This window comes from Alosa alosa, chromosome 13 (genome assembly GCF_017589495.1).
Source record: "Alosa alosa isolate M-15738 ecotype Scorff River chromosome 13, AALO_Geno_1.1, whole genome shotgun sequence".
Taxonomy (NCBI): Eukaryota; Metazoa; Chordata; class Actinopteri; order Clupeiformes; family Clupeidae; genus Alosa; species Alosa alosa.
The window spans coordinates 4282576-4301820 of record NC_063201.1 but is presented as its reverse complement, the minus strand read 5'-3'; the positions used below and the strand labels follow the sequence as shown (position 1 = coordinate 4301820).

Below are 19245 nucleotides of genomic sequence, written 5' to 3'. Positions count from 1 at the left end.
TAATTAACTCTATTGGAGTAATTAATTAGTTTCTAGAGCCATATATTTATCAAAATAAACATATTAAACAAACCACAGCAAATTAATTACTTTTCTTTTTTTATTAACATTTGCCATGATATGGCTCAAATCAATGTGCAGAGGTACAATATATATGTCAAAGTTTGGTCCATAAGCATTTTGTTGAGCAAAGGCCTTATACTCATACAAATCATTGACTTTAACAATAAAACAATGTTCCTCACAACCCATAACCACATATACATGAAAATGCTCTGCAACACTGAGTAAACATTTCATAAACAAGAAATAAAACAATATAATCAAGAGTTTTTTACAATTTCACAAACTTGTGTTTTGCTTCAAACCTATTACTAGAGATGTGCAATAATGGGCCAATTTTCCATAAGCAAGACAGATAATGCACCATGAAGTGATGTTACATGTGGGTATACCCAAAGTCCTTTTAGACAAGTCCCTCCACTCAGCAGCCATATTGCAACGCATTTTGGGCACTTTCGGCAGGCTTCACAACACCAATCTTGCTCCAGCGGCAAGATCACAACACATGATTGGCACAATCAATGTCTTCACAACACACCACATGATTGGCTCAATGTATTTACATGTCCACGTTTTGCCACGGAGGGGGGTGTGATATATGTAGACAACACCATACGTTACAAACTAACCCCATGCATTTCTATGTAGGATTTTTTGAGTGCTGTGTCTCCTCATTAGAAAGTCTACCTCCTTAAAAAGCTCATGGTGTTCATGTATTCCAAGGCTCCCCGAGCTGTTCTTGACCAAACGCTGCGACACTTTCGTTGCTTTAGGCTACCATGCCAGATAGCCCGGCCCCTCTTCCAGCATCGTAGAAGTGTTCCTGCAAAATAATGTGGGCAAGAACTATGATTATCCAGATCAATAGTTGAACATTATTATTATATATAACCTTAAATGGAAATGAGTAAAATCTTACATAGCCATTGGTGGAGTAAGGATCCCTGAGATTAGGAAACAGTCACAATGCCGAGTGCATATCTTTTTCCTTGACTTCGTACTGGTATCCTAAAAACAATAGGAAAATTATATTAGATATATACAGACAACATTACAAGCTATAAAATGGAAGCGTGATTAAACATGGATTATGGATAAAATATAGACTTAACGCTTCTTGCCACTAAAATATGCTTAAGTAATATTACATTACATTAGGCTAACACATTTTTAACCAAAGTGACTAACATGGTAGCAGTTTAAGTTTTAAAGCAATTCTCTCAACAATTTTAGGACAATTTAAAAACAGTAGAGTACAGTAAGAATAAGTGCATCAGTGAGTGCTGTTTTTAAACAGTTGAGTGTCAGTTCAAGACAGGTGGTAAGTACTAGGATCAGCAAAACTTGTTGTAAGTAGTGCTATGAGAGGAGATGTTCTCTAAAGAGCTGGGTCTTCAGGAGTTTTTTGAAAATGGAGCCACTGTGTAGTTGGTAATAGATATCCCTACAGCTAAGGTTCTACCTTATTGCATTTATCAACCCCACAATCATCAGTTCAATATTGTTTTTACACAGCAATTCTACTACCTAATACCTGGATTAAAATACATTAATTTAGGGTTTTCTTGTCACTCTGCAGGCAGGTTGTGTGAGGCTATATGTGCACAATAATGATTTTTCATTTTATTTCACATTACATTATTCACCCTATTACATGCACTCTATTTTTCTCACTCAAACAGTCAATTGTGATGTTATATAAAATGTTCTCTCACTTTGAATGAATGGAACGATAACATTGGATCAATGTAAAAATGGCACTACCACTGAAAAGTCTGAGTAGGGATGTCCTGAGATAACCCCACCCATGGAATCCCTCTCGTTCAGTCAGAAAAGAGTTAATAGTTTGACTGGACCTAACTGTTGTATACAATTAGATTAATTTATTCAAAACAAAACATACCCATGGACCAGGATATTCAGAAGATGCCTTCTTGTACAGTGTGTCAAGGTGCTCTACTATACTCCTCCATTATTTCCTCTCCCATTTAACTCTTCTCCAGAACCTCCTGGACCATCTATGCGTAAAAAAGAAACAATAACAGTGATACACTTGTAAAGAGAAAACTTACATGCACCCTCTAAAAAGTGTAAATCCAGAGTACAAACAAGAAAGCTAAGGGGGCAGCTAGAACGTCAAAAAACAAATGCTATTTAATACCACTGATAGTGCTCAAAATATAATTACACTTCTGTGGTTGTGTGATGAGGGTCTCTACAGACAAACAGAAGTATTGTAAACTTGGAAAGTGTACAAAGAGATTATAACAAGACCTGTATCTGAAGGAAGCAAATTGCTTGGCTTCGTGTTCTAGTAGCATGAAATCAGTGGGATTTTGATCTTGCAGCACTGGATCTGCAAGCAGATCTGACTGAATCTAATAAACATACTTTACGTTCAGCCAGATCTGTGCAGAGCTGCAAGATTGAATGTGCCCACTGATTTGACACTACCGGAACACAAAGCCAGGCTTCTGCATTTTGGAGACGAGACAGACAAGGATTTCTCCTAGTGATATTTTAATTTTAAATGCTCACCTGTTTGGCCTTTTTCTGCTGAATCTCCTATGGCAGAGGTGTTCTCTTCTTTTGCACCAGTGGATTGATGTGCCTTGTTTGAAGAACGAGAAAAAAAAAATTGGAATCTTAAAAGGGCTGCTTTAAGAAATTCGGTCTCTGATTTTATTTCACTTAATTCAACTAAAGGGTGACAAAACCTTTTTTTTTTTTAACCATACCCACTTTATTTGGCGTGAACAACACATTTCACAATTTTCTTCATCAGGTTTGAAAGTGAACCTAAAGCCTTCACGCCAAATAAAGTCAACAAAATATACCCTCCAGTGTGCGATTTATACTAGTTTTTGACTTTTTAATAGTTATACTGCACACCATCAGCACCTGCAAAAGGGCTGTGCACAGGGATTTTGAACTTTTTGATTGATTTCAAATGTATTTCTTAAAAAGGATCATAAGGATCTGCATTAACTCCAGCCAGGATACAAAGTGTGCGTGTGAAATCATTAAGAAACATGCCTAAGGTCAGGCTGATTCATAGTCTAAACAAGCTAGAAAAAAGAAAGAAAAAAAAAAAGCGTTGCAATATGGCTGCCGAGTGGAGGGACTTGCCTAAAAGGACTTTGGCTAAACCACATAAAACCTCACCTTCTCGAATTAAACTTTGAAAGGAAAAACCAGGCTGCAGTTTGAGGTACTTTTTTCTCCATGGTACTGGACACTGATGAGCATTTTGCTGACCCTGTTAAAACAAAGAAAATGATTACATCAATACAAGAACAACAATGATTTGACTATCAGCAGTATATCAACTAACCAGCAAAGGACTTCTAAACTTTATTCTGACATTATTTACCACAGGTTACCAAATGTTTCAACCGCAAGTGTTTTGTCTTAAAATATGTTCATATAATCCCTAATTTTTAAGCAACATGACTGGTAATAACTTAAATAATTTCATTAGGCAGTAAACTCGTCTACATTTTACCATATCCATAAAAAAACTGCTCATAATTTCAGAGAATAAACATTTCTTACTCTGCTCAGCTGTAACGTAATGCCTGATGGACTGAATATCCTTATGCACGTGCTTGCAAGCTATTGAACCACAATTTCTACAAATATCTAAAATTAGTATCAGCTAGCTAACTTCTATACTCTTTGGCTTACCTGCACCCTTTATAAGTTAGGAAACAAAAAAATTGATCTAACCCAAATAAAGCCAACAGACTCTAACAGAAACTAATACCAGTGCCATACAGAGAATGGAGACTGCACCAAACCAACCAGGCTAACGGTTACCTTACACCTCTGTTTGCTACAAATGCCTAACAGTTAAACGAATGCCCTCGTGGTCTCAGCTAATGTTAGCTAGCAGCAATTTTTTATAACCAAGCAATAGTGTTCAGTTAAACCAAACGTCAGTGAGTCGACAGACTGTTATAATTAGTCAGTCAACAGATCCATTTGTGCCAGGTGAGCATTTGGCAGCACACTAACGTTAGATCGCTATGAACAGTGGAGTTCTGGCTGTAACTAATGTTAATCAGCTAGGCTACGTTAGCATGTTAGAGCTATTCCCTCAGTGGGTATTCAAATTCCAACCGCCTTTTCGAATTTCAGAAAGGACTTTAAGACGTTGTCGACTCCAATATTATATTAATGTCAGTTTACAGTTTAAGTATTACAAATTAACATAAACTTAACCATTTCAATTTGATAAGGTTATAACCCACCGACGTTATGTTAGCTTGCTGGATGTTTTACCAATAATTTTCTGAGCTAGCGACCTTGCTACTAGCTAGCGACCAAGCTAACGTCACCAATATTTCATAGTAGGTAAAACACGTTGGTATGAAAACATATACCTGTGATGTGACATTACTTAATTGTGTATTTGTCGTAGTTTTCATGCTTGCTTACAGAAGTATAGGGAACAAATGAATTTACCTTTTACTATCCCACGATGTACTTCAATGGCGTCCATCTTCTTTTCAAAAATCTCAACTGAAGGACCGGAAGTGTAAATGACTCCACCCCAGAGTTCGTACATTCACACCCACTTAAAACACTAGGTTGTGAGTTTTAATTACACCGTGGGTGTACATGTTTGTTCAAACAACTCCCGAAGTTACACTAATTAACACTAATGAACACTGAAAAATATGTCTCTGAAAAATTAACACTTAATAACACTGTCAATTTTACTGTGTAGGAGTGTTAAAATATTCATGTAGTGTGTGTGCTGCACACATGTGCACAAACACACACATGTGCGTGCACACACACACACACACACACACACACAGATGAATGACAGTGAGAACAGACGGTGGCAGCTGAGTGGCAGGGGGAATGAGGAAAGGTGTTTCGACACCCTCCCTTCCTCATTTCTCCTTCTCATTTACACCTCTTCCCTACTCCATCCCTCTCTCTCTCTTTCCCTTTCTTCTCTCCTCCATCCCTCTCTCTCTCTTTCCCTTTCTTCCCTTCTATCTCTCTACAGTCAATTCCCATCTCTTTTGTCCATCTTTTACTCTCCCCTCACCTCTCCATTTCCCATTGTTTTTTCATATCTTTTTCCCTTCTATCTCTCTCTCTCTCGCTCTCCCTCCCTCGCTCTCCTTCTCTCTCCTCTTTTCTCTCTCTCTCCCTCCCTCTCCCTCTCCCTCTCTCTCTCTCTCACCCACTCATGTTTATTATAAGGTGGTCTCCTCATTCCTGAATAAGGTCCAATGTGCTGCCAGTCACCCCCCTCAGTCCCTCCTTCTCTCCCCTTCATCATCATCTCCAGTGATTTCTCTCCCTGTGCTTGAGCCTGCACATTCGGACAAGAGTAACTCTCTTCACTGCAAATCAACTGTGACGCATGTCGGCTTTGAATCCCATCTCTCCTGTGGTCCTACGAGCAGTCCTCATGTCTACTAATGGAACGCACTGGAGGCGCACTGTGTTCCTTCAGCAGCCTAATGCATATCGTGATTTCAATATGTTCAAACATAGAGGCCTAGAACTTTAAAGAATTTTCATAACACTAGCATGTAGAAATATCTTAAGGCAATAATGTAATGCAGGCAAGCCTCAGTATAAACCATCTGTACTACTGAATGCATGCACAAGTTTGACCTTTCTGCTTGCTTACACTCCCATATTCCCTCTCTAATACAATCACACACACACACACACACACACACACACACACACATACACACACACACACACACACACACACACACACCACACACACACACACACACACACACACACACACACACACACACACACACACACACACACACACACACACACACACACACAATGGTTGATTACTTACATCAGAGCTGGTATTATAGTCCCATGGGAGTGCTGTAGTGTGTAAAATAGCACAGAGCCTATCAGCAGATTTAAAAAGTTATTTGTGTGTCAACTGTAAGTAATGTGTGTGAGGCCTCTTAGTGCATTGGGCCTAATGTGCTTGATATTCCTTTATAGGAAACTGGATCACACTAACTGGGTGAGACATTGGACTCCCTCAGAAGGTCATTATGTCATTCTGATAGATTCTGCAGGAGTCATTAACACAATCTCGAGGGAGACTGCAGTGATTTGTTTTACACAAACACACACACACACACACACACACGCATCGTGATTTATATTCTGAGCTTGTGGACTGAATGTGTGCATGTATTTGTGTTTATTTACAAGGGTTTGCATGTGTGGGGTGGAGTGTGTGTGTGTATGGGTGTGTGTGTGTGTGTGTATGAGCGAGAGGAAGATTATGGTTTCTCCACAATTTTTTTTTTTTAGAGAAAATGTATCTGTTTTTGTGGGTATGTGTACCTGTGTGTTTGTGTGTGTGTGTGTGTGTGTGTGTGTGTGTGTGTGTGTGAGCATAGTTTGAGAAGAGCTGGTGAGATGTATGGGTTTCATATGTCTGTGTTTATGTACTGCTACTCTCAGAGAAAAAAAGACAAACAAATATGAACAAAGAGAAGAGGTAAACAGAGAAGAGAAAAGGATAAGATAGAAATGTGGATGAAAGTATCAGATGGAATGATAGAGAGAAAGAGAAGGAGGTAAAACCTTTGAAGTTGTTTTTCATCGAACTCACCTTTAATGAAATTGGACTCGGCTGTCCCGTTACACCATTGAAATGAAATGAAGTGAGTTATTAGTACTTATTGGTAGCTACTTCAAGAATGTGTGCCGTCTTCTCTCTATCTCTCTCTCTCTCTCTCTCTCTCTGTGTGTGTGTGTGTGTGTGTGTGTGTGTGTGTGTGTGTGTGTGTGTGTGTGTGTGTGTGTTTGAGAGATAGAGAGAGAGAGATGCCCTTTGAGGAATAGAGGCTTTGAACATTGTGAGGAAAACCAATAATTAATAGAAGCCAGATTCATGTCATATCTCTCTAACAGGGCCTTCTGACATCTGTATGATCCATGCACTTCAAGTCTGGGCACTCCTTTTATTTTATGTGAAGTCAGTTTATAATTGCTAACATTTTAGAAAAGCATCTTTTAAAATTCCATAGGAAATCTAAAGAATCCATATCTAAAGAAACTGAACATTTTTGTTGGAAAGCTATGAAGAAGCATAGAAAATAACTGAATCAAAGGCCTTCACTCCAAGGCCATGTCCTTTTTAATTACTGCAGCTGTCAGCAGTGAATGAACTCATCAGTGATTGCAGACACATCAGTGAGTTCACTGAAAACAGTTGGTGGGATTTGTGACATGAACTGATATTCCAACCTGTACTTACAAACACACACGCGCATAAGAGAGAGAGAGATGCCCTTTGAGGAATAGAGGCTTTGAACATTGTGAGGAAAACCAATAATTAATAGAAGCCAGATTCATGTCATATTTTATGTGAAGTCAGTTTATAATTGCTAACATTTTAGAAAAGCATCTTTTAAAATTCATAGGAAATCTAAAGAATCCATATCTAAAGAAACTGAACATTTTTGTTGGAAAGCTATGAAGAAGCATAGAAAATAACTGAATCAAAGGCCTTCACTCCAAGGCCATGTCCTTTTTAATTACTGCAGCTGTCAGCAGTGAATGAACTCATCAGTGATTGCAGACACATCAGTGAGTTCACTGAAAACAGTTGGTAGGATTTGTGACATGAACTGATATTCCAACCTGTAAACACACACACAAGCACACACACACACACACACACTCTGTCGCGCCCTGTCACACACTCTTATGAGGACCTGCAAATAACAGCAGAGCCGCGTTCCCTAAACTTGGATCCCCCCTCAGGGTCTAGAATAATCAGCTCGCTGGGGAGAAACACACGCGCACACACACACACACACACACACACGCACACAGAGAGAGAGAGAGAGAGAGAGAGCCTAGGAGAAAAGAGAAACTGAGCAACCATTCTGAGCTCACTTTATGAATTATTTTAACTTCCGCTTCAGGCTCGAGGATTCTAATACAATATGAGTCTGTCACTATGTGTGTGTGTGTGTGTGTGTGTGTGTTTGTTTGTGTGTGTGTGTGTGTGTGTGTGTGTGTGTGTGTATGTGTGTGTTTGTGCTTGTGTTTGTGTGTGTGTGTGTGTGTGTGTGTGTGTGTAGGACGCTTCTCTGATTACCATGAAATAACTATGTTTGCTGATTCTTTGATCTGTAACATTTATGTCACTGAATCTCTCTATTCTATCTATATTCGGTTATTATGTCATGACGCAATAAGTAAGGGATAATGTATAGAACGCCGGTCATTATCGGAAAATAAGTCTCAACGGGGCGAACAGGACCCCGACACGCCAGCGGAGTTCTATACATTATCCCACTTATTACACAGTACCTGCCAAAACGAAAAAATAAACTCCACATGATACGACTCCTTACAAGAATTTGTTACCGTTTCGTCAAGGATTTTGCTAAGAAACAAATAGTTCGCAACACATGCAGAACTTGAATTAAACATTCTTTAGAACACAGCTGATCAACCCTCTGCTTTCACTTTTGAATGAAGTTCCATTGCAAGAAATGACCGGACTACGTGCGGAGTGATATGAAAGACGTAAACAAAACCCATTTCCCTTGACAGCGGTCTGTTATACTTAGCAACGGTCTGTTATACAAAATGATCAGACCTCCGAATGTTGGGAAGGCCCATTCAGGAGAATGGAGCATTCTGCTTTTCGGATCCAACGGCTTTCAGAGCCGCTCGTTTTTCTCCATAGACATTAATATTAAAAACAAATTTCGCTATTCAGTGTAGCCTTCAAGAAAATTGCCATCCTACTAAAATCCTATTTTTCGTGGAAGCCTGGATGTTACCCTTGATTATATCATTTTGCTGCACAGCTACAGTAATTACTCTTTTAAGTTAAGCGATTTTGTTTTACCCTCACTAAAAAAGGTAAAAACGCTAGTAAACATTTTTTGACGAAAAACTGTTGGACCCTTGACGTCGAACTTAACAACCGGATGGATACACTATTTATGTATGTATGTATGTATGTATGTATGTGTATGTGTGTGCATGTGTGTGTGTGTGTGTGTGTGTGTGTGTGTGTGTGTGTGTTTGTTTGTCAGTCAGATCTCAGTCTCAGTCTACATCTGTCAATCTCTCTGCATATCTGTCTCTCCACAGACATATAAAACCCAACAGTGAACGGATCTCATTTAAAGACATGAGCAAAGGACCCAAGAGAAAAAATATATAAATATAAAAGATGGTGATATGAAATAGAGAGGGAGAGAGAGAAAGAGAGTGTGTACACCAGCACAAGAGAGAGAGAGACAGAGAGAGAGAGAGAGAGAGAGAGAGAGAGAGAGAGAGAGAGAGAGAGAGAGAGAGAAAGAGAGTGTGTACACCAGCACAAGAGAGAGAGAGACAGAGAGAGAGAGAGAGAGAGAGAGAGAGAGAGAGAGAGAGCCAAGGGGGCTGTGAGATATTGAAGCACCAGCACAAGAGAAGAGACAAACATGAAGCTTCACCTTAATGCTGATGTTTGCCCCTGGGGTCAGCTCAATCAAGGCTCCGAATGCTTCACCTCTGAAGGCCTCTTGCTCTCGCACAGTCTAATAGCATTCTGATCGTCCCCCTCTGCCCTGTGTGTCTGAGTCTGTGTGTGTATGTGTGTGTGTCTCTCTCTCTCTCTCTCTCTCTTCTCTCTCTCTCTTTCTGTGTCTCTGTATCTGTAGAAGGTGCTGTTGCAGAGGCGATAAAAGGAATATATAGATTTTTTTTAATAGAGTTTCCCAGAAGTCACACCTCACAGGCTTTTCCTTGCTCCATTTCACTTTTCACTCTCTCTTTCTCTCTCTCTCCATTTCACTTCTCTTTCTCTCTCTCTCTCACTCCATTTCACTTTTCTCTCTCTCTTTCTCTCTCTCTCCATTTCCTTTTTCTCTCTCTTTCTCTCTCACTCCATTTCACTTCTCTTTCTCTCTCTCTCTCACTCCATTTCACTTCTCTTTCTCTCTCTCTCTCCATTTCACTTTTCTTTCTCTCTCTCTCTCTCTCTCACTCCATTTCACTTTTCTTTCTCTCTCTCTCTCTCTCTCACTCCATTTCACTTCTCTTTCTCTCTCTCTCTCTCCATTTCACTTCTCTTTCTCTCTCTCTCTCACTCCATTTCACTTCTCTTTCTCTTTCTCTCTCTCACTCCATTTCACTTTTCTTTTTTTTTTCTCTCTCTCTCTCCATTTCACTTCTTTTCTCTCTCTCATTCTCTCTTTCTTTCCATTTCTTTCTTTCTTCATTGTCTTCCCTCACCCTCACACTGTATTCCTCTAGTATTCACACTCTATCTGTCCTGAAACACACACCCTCTCACAAAACACATACTAGATTTAATGAGCTGTGTGGTTGCCCCACTGGCTGATGGGTGAAATTGGTGTTCAACTAGCCACTCAATAAATGGGAAAGCAGCTGTTTGTAATTATTTGTGTGTGTGTGTGTGTGTGTGTGTGTGTGTGTGTGTGTATTTGTGTGTTTGTGCATGCTGACATCACTCTGATGGATGTTTATTTATCCGGTTGCTAATAGGTGCCCCTTATGGTGGGTTTGGGCAAAATTGAGTGTTGATTAGCAAGCCAAATTACTCCCACGTCTGACCAGCACAAACACACACACACACACACACACACACACACACACACACACACACACACAGCTATGTGCAAAGGTGACACAAAATACACCAAGTTTAATCAGAGTCTAGAGGCATCACAGTAATCACACATGTGTTAGGCTTGCCAGGCATTTTGTAGGCATTTCAGCGTGAATGTTTTTTTTTTTTACTGGCCCGAGTCCTTCTTCTCTACAGACACAATTACTCAGAGGAATAGCAGCCAAGGAGATGGTCACAGGTAGAGATTGGAGATTGGAGTTATAAAGTAATTTCAAGTTCACAAAATATCGATGCACGTCAGGCCTTGGCAGATTTTTTATTTTATGTGAAGTCAGTTTATAATTGTTAACAGTTCAGAAAAGCATGTTTCTGAACATTTTTGTTGTAAGGTTATGAAGAAGCATAGAAAATAACTAAATCAGAGCCTTCACTCCAAGGCCATGTCCATTTCAATAATTACTGAAGCTGTCAGCATTGAATGAACTCACCACTGGAGTCTCAAGCACATCGTTCACTGAAAACAGTGGGTATTTGTGACATAACCTGGTATGCCAACTTGTAATATTATACTGTACAGTGATGTCAAGTTACTTTGTTTGGAACAAAACAATATTTATGTAAGATATACATCATTAAAAGGATATGCCACCATTTGGTTGACCTAGGAATCTGGACGATCTGGGGAGATTTTGTGAAGACGAATGGTCTTAAATCCCTTGCCTTGTATTTATATATTTATGGGGCGTCATACAAGTAGGAGAATATTACAAGCTGTTTTTTTTTTTGACAAAGGGAGGCTTAAGAAGGTCTTACAAGCAGGGTTGCCAATAATTATGAGCAACGTGTTTTGGTTAAAAATATTTATTTTTTATGAGATTTTTCTTTTTCTCAGATTTTTCCTCATTGTTCATTTTGAGATTACAAGCAATTACCAACAGATTATTTTTTATACCTGTTTTTAGTCAACTTTAGCAGAGGTGTTAAATATGGAAATGAGGCCTAAAAGCTATATCATTTCATGACAGAATATATTTTGGAATAACGTCCAGAATGTTCATATATGAACTACTTTTGAATGTTGCATAGGCAACAGAACCAGACATTCAAAAAACATCATTAAACATTTTTGGCTTTTCTAGCTCTTCAGGAGACGTCCTTTCAATGTCCGATCAAGATGTATAATGGACATTGTTTGGACGTGTTTTTGCTCAGTAGGTAGCCACTATGCTACCACCGTCATCTTGCTGTGGTCTGGTCTGCCACATAAGCCTGAAATGGCCTTACTGGTGCAGTTTCAAAAGCTCAGTATGGACTTCTTCAGGTCTTAAGGAACCAGTTAGGACCAAGCGCAGAGTGTAATAAATTGTCTACTCAGAAACACCGTAGCTCCTTCAGATGACTCAAGGGCCTGCTTCAGCTCCTCCGAGAGGTCCCGCTGCTCTGGCTTTAGAACCAGGTCGCGGTGTTTTCCTCTTGGATTCCATGCAGGATCACAGAGAGCTTCAGTCACTGGCCATCTTTGTACCTGTAAGAAGTCTAGACATCATGTAATATGAGCTGTCTCAGCGAGTGCTTGCATCCTGAATCAGCATGTGCTGAGGTGTCCCCACTGCTGCTTTTCTGAGTGCATGCCAGTTCACTCTTTTTGAAATGTTCAACAAAGTATATTGCTGCAACCACACACTGAGAGATTGTTTGGTGGCTTTTAAGAGTGCTTTGTACAACTCAGGGTGTGGCCTGCACATTACACAGATGCCTCGCTTTCAAAAGCTGCCACAACATTACCACCATTGCCATGGACAACAGCTTCCACTTCCTCGGTGGGAATGCTAAGTTTGGCAGCCACTCAGCAATATTTGCTGCTCTGTGCCTCTTACCATTGGGCAGTGTTTTAAGGACTTAATTTTCAGATATTTCTCCTGGAAATGACACTATCAATGGAACATCTGAATGCTTCTATCCAGAAATAGGCTATGTTATTAATTTCCCATTATTTTCAATTGATTAATCACAAAGCTTGTCATTAATAAGATTACTTTGTTTAATCGCTTGACAGCCTTACTTGTAACATTTGTTCTAAGATTAAACCCTCCTAACACAAAGCATTAAATGTGGGCTATAATGTGGTGCATTAAGCGAAACATTAATTGATTCAGTAATTAAAGGCATGTATGGGTAAAGTACCTACTTTGTGTAATCATTCATATATTCATGTAGGCCTAAGGGCGGTTTGTAGGGATTTTTCATTCTACATGTGTCTATAAGTGTTTAAAGATATGCTTGTATGTTTGTGCATGTGTGTAAATGTATAGTGTATGTGTATGTGTGTGTGCATATGCATTAGGAAGTTGAGAGCAGAGCGAAGCAGTATGAGAGAAAATAGAGCAATGCAAACACACACACACACACACACACACAGAGAGAGAGAGAGAGAGAGAGAGAGAGAAAGAAACAATACAAGAGTCATTTGTGTTGAATTCGGTGCACTTTTGTAGTGTGCAGGTCAATTCTGGGTTCTAAACTTCTAAACTTCCTACATAATTATTATTTTTTATAGTCAGTAAAATAGTAGGCCTACTTTGTGTGAGTAAGTCCTTTATTGATTGTTATAGTTCATTTACATTGTGTTGTGTTTTGGCAATAAAGTAGCTTTAAATAGCCAAACTAGGCTAGATCAAGGTCAAATTACTGCATGCAAATCACTGAATGCTATGCAGAGGGGCCTAATCTTTAGGCCATCTGAGGTACAGTATAGGCTACCCTAGGCCTTCCCGTGTTCATGGGATTTTTTTTGACAGTTGCAAAGGGTCAAAAAAATGTGAGGATAGTCTTCTTTGCGCCCAGTGTACAAGTATAACGTTACAACCACTCAGGTCTTCGTCAGATAGGCCTACACCATTACCTGTTGCAATATATCTGTGCGCATTCCTATATTACGTCTATTTCTTTGATAACATGATTTGCTACCACGTAACAATAAGCCGCTATTATTATTAGGACTCACGCTTTGGTGGTATTATATGCTGTGGGCTTTAATTAGCGCATGTCGGGTAGCCTATCCTACATCTGGGCAATAATTATTAAACAAATTTCAGTCTACATGCCATGACAAATATTACCAGTAGTACTGACCGAACATGAAATAGATAGTTTACAAGTTATGGTAATGTTATTCTGGCATGAACATTGCGCTTTCATCACATTAGCACCCTATGATTACAGCTCGTTATGTCAAATCAAAATGATTACAGCTCGTTATGTCTCGTCAAAATTCATTGATGAAGAAAGGTTAAGCTTTATTCCAGAGAACCTCGTTCACTTAGGCTAGACTAAAATAGAAGAGAAGAACTTGGCACTAACCATGTAGGCTAGTAGTGTTTTCTATAGCATATTCGTTAACCTGTCGTTCTTTGAACTCTTTAAAAATGTTGGGATATGTCTGTGAGGTGTTTAGCTAAGTTCCATGCGTAGCGAGCCCTACTGTTTTAAATGACTTTGAAACATATTTTACAAACGGGCCTCTAAAAACCTGATGGCTTGCCTTCAATATTAGCGATGTATTTGAAATAGTTCAGATTTCACCTTTTTTTTTATCCACAAGGCCGAGGACTGTTAACCTGACTCGCCAGATGAATTTCGGAGAGTCAGGTTAGAGGACTTTCGGCAAAGAAATATGTTGACGTTGCCTGCGCACTCACTCAGAGCTGCCTGCTTGACACGCCCTCTTGCCTAGATGCGTTCAAGGAGCAGTGAGAGCAGCAGTTCATATAGACACAGAACGTTATTATTTTAATAAAGTATCGATTCTAAAAACGTCGGAAATCGTATCGTTTTTTGCGTGAAAGCATTGTGATACCTTTTTAGTATCGATACACCGTGCAACACTAGTAGAGCCAGTAGTAAGGGTGCGAGAGAGAGAGAGACAGAGAGAGAGAGAGAGAGAGATTAAAGGGATCATTGTTACTGTGACCTGTGACATGCAGATCGGTGGCTCTCTGATCAGGATCAAGGCCGGGGACTTGCCAAGCTCCGATGACTCCATCAGTTTAACACAAACTTTCTCCTCTGAACACAGTCAGTTCACACAGACAGACACACAGACAGACACACACACACACACACATACACACACACAGACACACACACACACAGATCTGAACATCTGTTTCATGTGTGTGTGTGTAGGCAAGCGCAAGGCGTTCATCTGCGATACTGGTGGCCTCTGATTCGTTTTGGACTTTGTGATTGTTTTTGCTTTTTTTGGCGCACGGACGTCATTCAGCTGTGAGGCTGCTCCAATGATGCAGGCAGGAGTTGGTGGGTTAGGGTTGGCTTCTGCCTCTGCTTCTGCTTCAGGGGGAGTAATTAACAAAGAGGAAAACACTCCTCTGATGTGCCCAGGCCTCCCCGCTAATGACACACACACACCACAGACGCACTCCGAGGGGACACAGTCAGATGCAGAGTGGGAATGCAGGTTAGGTCTGGAGGGGCAATCACGTGAAGACACACACACACACACATACACACACACACATAAACAGACAGAGAGAGAGAAAGAGAGAGAGAGAGAGATACACACACATACACAGACAGAGAGAGAGAAACAGAGAGAGAGATACACACTCTCTTACACACACACACTATGGGTGCATACACTGCAATTTTACCCACACATCCCCTCACACTTGTATACAAACATACACAGACACAAACACACATACACACAAAGGGTGCACACACACAGACAGATTTCTTTTGCATCACTGATATGATGCACTAGATATTAGATGATGCTTTAAGCATTTGAGCGGTTGGACTGAATGTCAGAACTCATAATGGAGGCTGCCAGGCAAAATCAGATCAGTGCATGTTTGTGTGTGCATGTGTGTGCGTTTCTCCCAAGTACCATACATCTCCCCCTCAATCTGTCAGCTGCATTATGTTAAACCAAGAGCTGCTTATGTGTGTGTGAGTATGTGTGTGCGTGTGCACATGAGAGTGCTTGTGACCGCTTCTGAAGGCAAGAGGGGTTTTTGTTATACTCTTATTTACTTAATCAAATTTGAAAGGTCTCATTTGATAAACATCCGCTTCTGCACTTGCAAACCCAAACATACATCTACACAATAGCTGGAAGGCTTTCAGTCACTTTGAGTTTTCTGGTGCGTGTCAGCCGGGGGATCACACACTAAACAGGCATTAATTAGTGGGTAGACTTGGGCTTTGAGACAGCATGACGGGTTTAAATGTTTGTTCAGATTATTGAGTGGGAGATTAAATCACCAGATGTTCTTTTCACACTGAGAGGGTAGTGATACTGTTTGCTTTAACTCATACACGACGCTTGTTTTTATCTGATTTTCAGGTCACATTCGTGTTGATTGTCAAAGATGAAGCAGCAGTAAATATAACAATAACATAAACTGACACCTGTTTAGAAAAGATTTTTCAAAGTGAAAAGATACTTTGTATTTCAGGAAACTGTGAAGCTATCAATAACCCCCAATCCAAAAACCAACCCAGGATCAGGCTGAATAGTTTCATTTTGACACTGATAAGCACCAAGAGGAGTAGCCAGATGGTTCTGCTTGATCCTGTTAGGCCCATACCAAACAAGGAGACTCTAAGGTATCAGTTTCTCAATGACAGCACATTGGCAGTCTAGTTTAAACATGTCTGCACAAGCTAAGAAGGGACCAATATCACAAATATTTAACATTTACATATATTACAACAAGCTTCTAAAAGCATCTTTGCAAGAGTTTGTATAACATCTTGTTTCATAATAGTTGCATCATGTAGTAAAAATCTCGATCTGTCGTGTGTACACCATGTTCACTATTGGGTCAGTAATTTTTACACTTTAGGTATATTTCAGAACAAGGCTTGTTTTAATTATAAACAAAGCACTTCGGCTACCAGCAACACAATAAAATAAGTGCAAGAAGAAAATAACCTTGACATCCTTACTTAGAAAAACTGTTTCCTTTTATTTCCTCCAGACTCTGGTCTGATCTCCCCCTGCGGTAAACTGCTAATGCACCTCCCAGCCCACCTCCCACCACCCAGCTCTGTGCCCACCCAGCTCACCCAGCTCTGTGCAAACGCACTCCTCACCACCTCCCAGCTCACCCACCTCCCAGCCTCCCAGCCCCTCCCAGCCCCTTCTGTCCTCCCAGCCCACTCCACCTCCCAGCCTCCCAGCCTCCCAGCCCACCTGCCTCCCATGCCCTCCCAGTTTCCCCAGCCCTCCCAGCCCACTCCCAGCCCACCCACCTCCCAGCCCACCCAGTCCTCCCAGCCCACCCAGCTCTCCCCAGCCCACCCAGCCCACCCAGCTCCCCAGCCCACCCAGCTTCAGCCTCCCAGCCCACCCAGCTTCCCAGTAAACGACCCCACTAATTCTCCCAGCCCACCCACCACCCAGCTCTTCCTAGTTTACTTCTTAAAGGCCATAGAATCTGTATCACATTTTCATTTCATTTCATAATTCTCATAATTTCTCACTACTACTTATATTAATTTCTACTACTTTCCATAATTTCACTAGCTTAGTACTCTCACTTTTACTACTCTAATTACTTTTCCTATTAATTAATTATTTCCACTTACCATTTCATATGATAATTCTCACTACTAATACACTTCTCTGTTTCTCATACCATTAATGCACTTCCTCATAATTTCATTTTAACATAATTTCTTAATTTCTACTTACTTCTCACTACTTACCTTACACTTTCAATTTACTCTATGTTTCTTACTACTAATGAGCACTCTTACTTACTTCCACACTCTTACTTATTAATTTACACTTTCATTTACCTCAATTAAGAATTTTCAATTACTTTAATTACTAATTTCAATTAATTTACTACCATTTCTCACCATAATTTCACTTCCACTACTTCCATAATTTTACTTACTCTCATAATTTAATTTCTCATTACTTTCCATATTAAATAAATTAATGGTTTACCATATTTCACACTTCAATTACTTAGTATTTCTGTTACACTTACCTATTAATTTACTTCATCTACACTTCTGTTTTCACAATTCCTTAAATACCAACAATTTTAATTTCTCACTTAGTACACTTTCACACTCTCACTACTATACATACCCTACTACTACTTCCAGCACTCTCAATTACACTCTTACCACTTACTGCATTAATTTCTTCCATATTCCTTACCTACTTACTCAATTTCTTACACTTCTACTCATTACCTATTAATTTACTTAAGTATACACACCACTACTTATTAATTTCAATTAAGTATAATTTCAATTACTAATTTCTAGTTTCAGTCAGTCTTATTTCCTAATTTCACTATGCATTACCATCACACTTTACCATTTACACTCTCAATTTCCTGTATTACTACTTCTTATTTCAATTACTACTTCCACACTCTCAATTACTTCTTAATTTCACTATAATTTCATTTTAACATATTTCCTACTTCCACACTTTCATAATTTCATAATTTCAATACTTAATTTCTTACTAATTTTCACTACCTATAATTTCTAATTACTTACCTATTAATTCTCACCATTTACTTACCACTACTTCATTAATTAATTTACTATTTCACATTCCTAATTATAATTTCTACTACTACTTCCACACTCTTACACTACCTATTAATTTCTACTCTCAATTTCTCACTCATTACTCTCATAATTTATTTTCTACTAATTGCACAATTACCTACACTTTCAATTAATTTCACCATTTCCATTTTACTTACCTATATTTCACTCTCACTACTAAATTTCATACCTAATTTCACAACTTACCTACTAATTTCTTAATTTACTACACTTTCAATTACTTCAATTACAATTTCTACTAGGTTTCATGTTCTCACACCTCACTACTTCAATTTCCATGTTCTACTATATAATTTCCATATATGCATTTCACTTATTCTTGTATTTAATGAATTTCTAATACAACCTAGGTTTCTCATACACTCTCATTTACTACCCTACTACTTCACATATACACTTATTAATTTCACACACTTAATTTTACACTCTCAATTACTACTCATAATTCTCATTTACTTAGAATTTCTACTACTCTTACATATTTACACTCTCAATTACTTCATTTTAAGTTAATTTACTATTATATTTATATATATACATATATATTTCTGCCTATTTACTTCATACTAAGGGTTCTACCATTTTACTAATACTCTCAAGTGTATTAGTTTCATAATTTCATACTCCTACTATTTTACTTCCATACAATACCATTAATGCATTTAATTTCACTTTGCCTATTACCTTACTATACTCTCACCACTTAACAGGTTTCTATGACTCTCATTTCTACTTACATTCTACTATTTCCATGACTTACTTACTTCCTATATACCTAGTGTGTATTTAATTTTACAATTTCATACCATACTTTCATTTCATATATATCAATTTATTAATTTCTCAATTACTTCAGAGTACATATTCTACTACTTATAATTTCTCAATTACTTTTACCTATATCATAATTTCATTTGCATAATTCTCAATTA

The 19245-nt window shown here is 39.0% G+C and overlaps 1 long non-coding RNA gene across 1 annotated transcript; it reads right to left on the bottom strand.

Annotated features, from left to right (window-relative positions):
* Positions 1–854: 854 nt before the first annotated feature.
* On the bottom strand, positions 855–4739 carry LOC125305410. The gene is made up of 6 exons (XR_007195415.1): positions 4531–4739; positions 3229–3322; positions 2602–2674; positions 1967–2081; positions 983–1071; positions 855–886 (listed from the first exon to the last, which is right to left on the bottom strand). It is a non-coding gene; the product is annotated as an uncharacterized LOC125305410 (long non-coding RNA).
* Positions 4740–19245: the final 14506 nt, after the last annotated feature.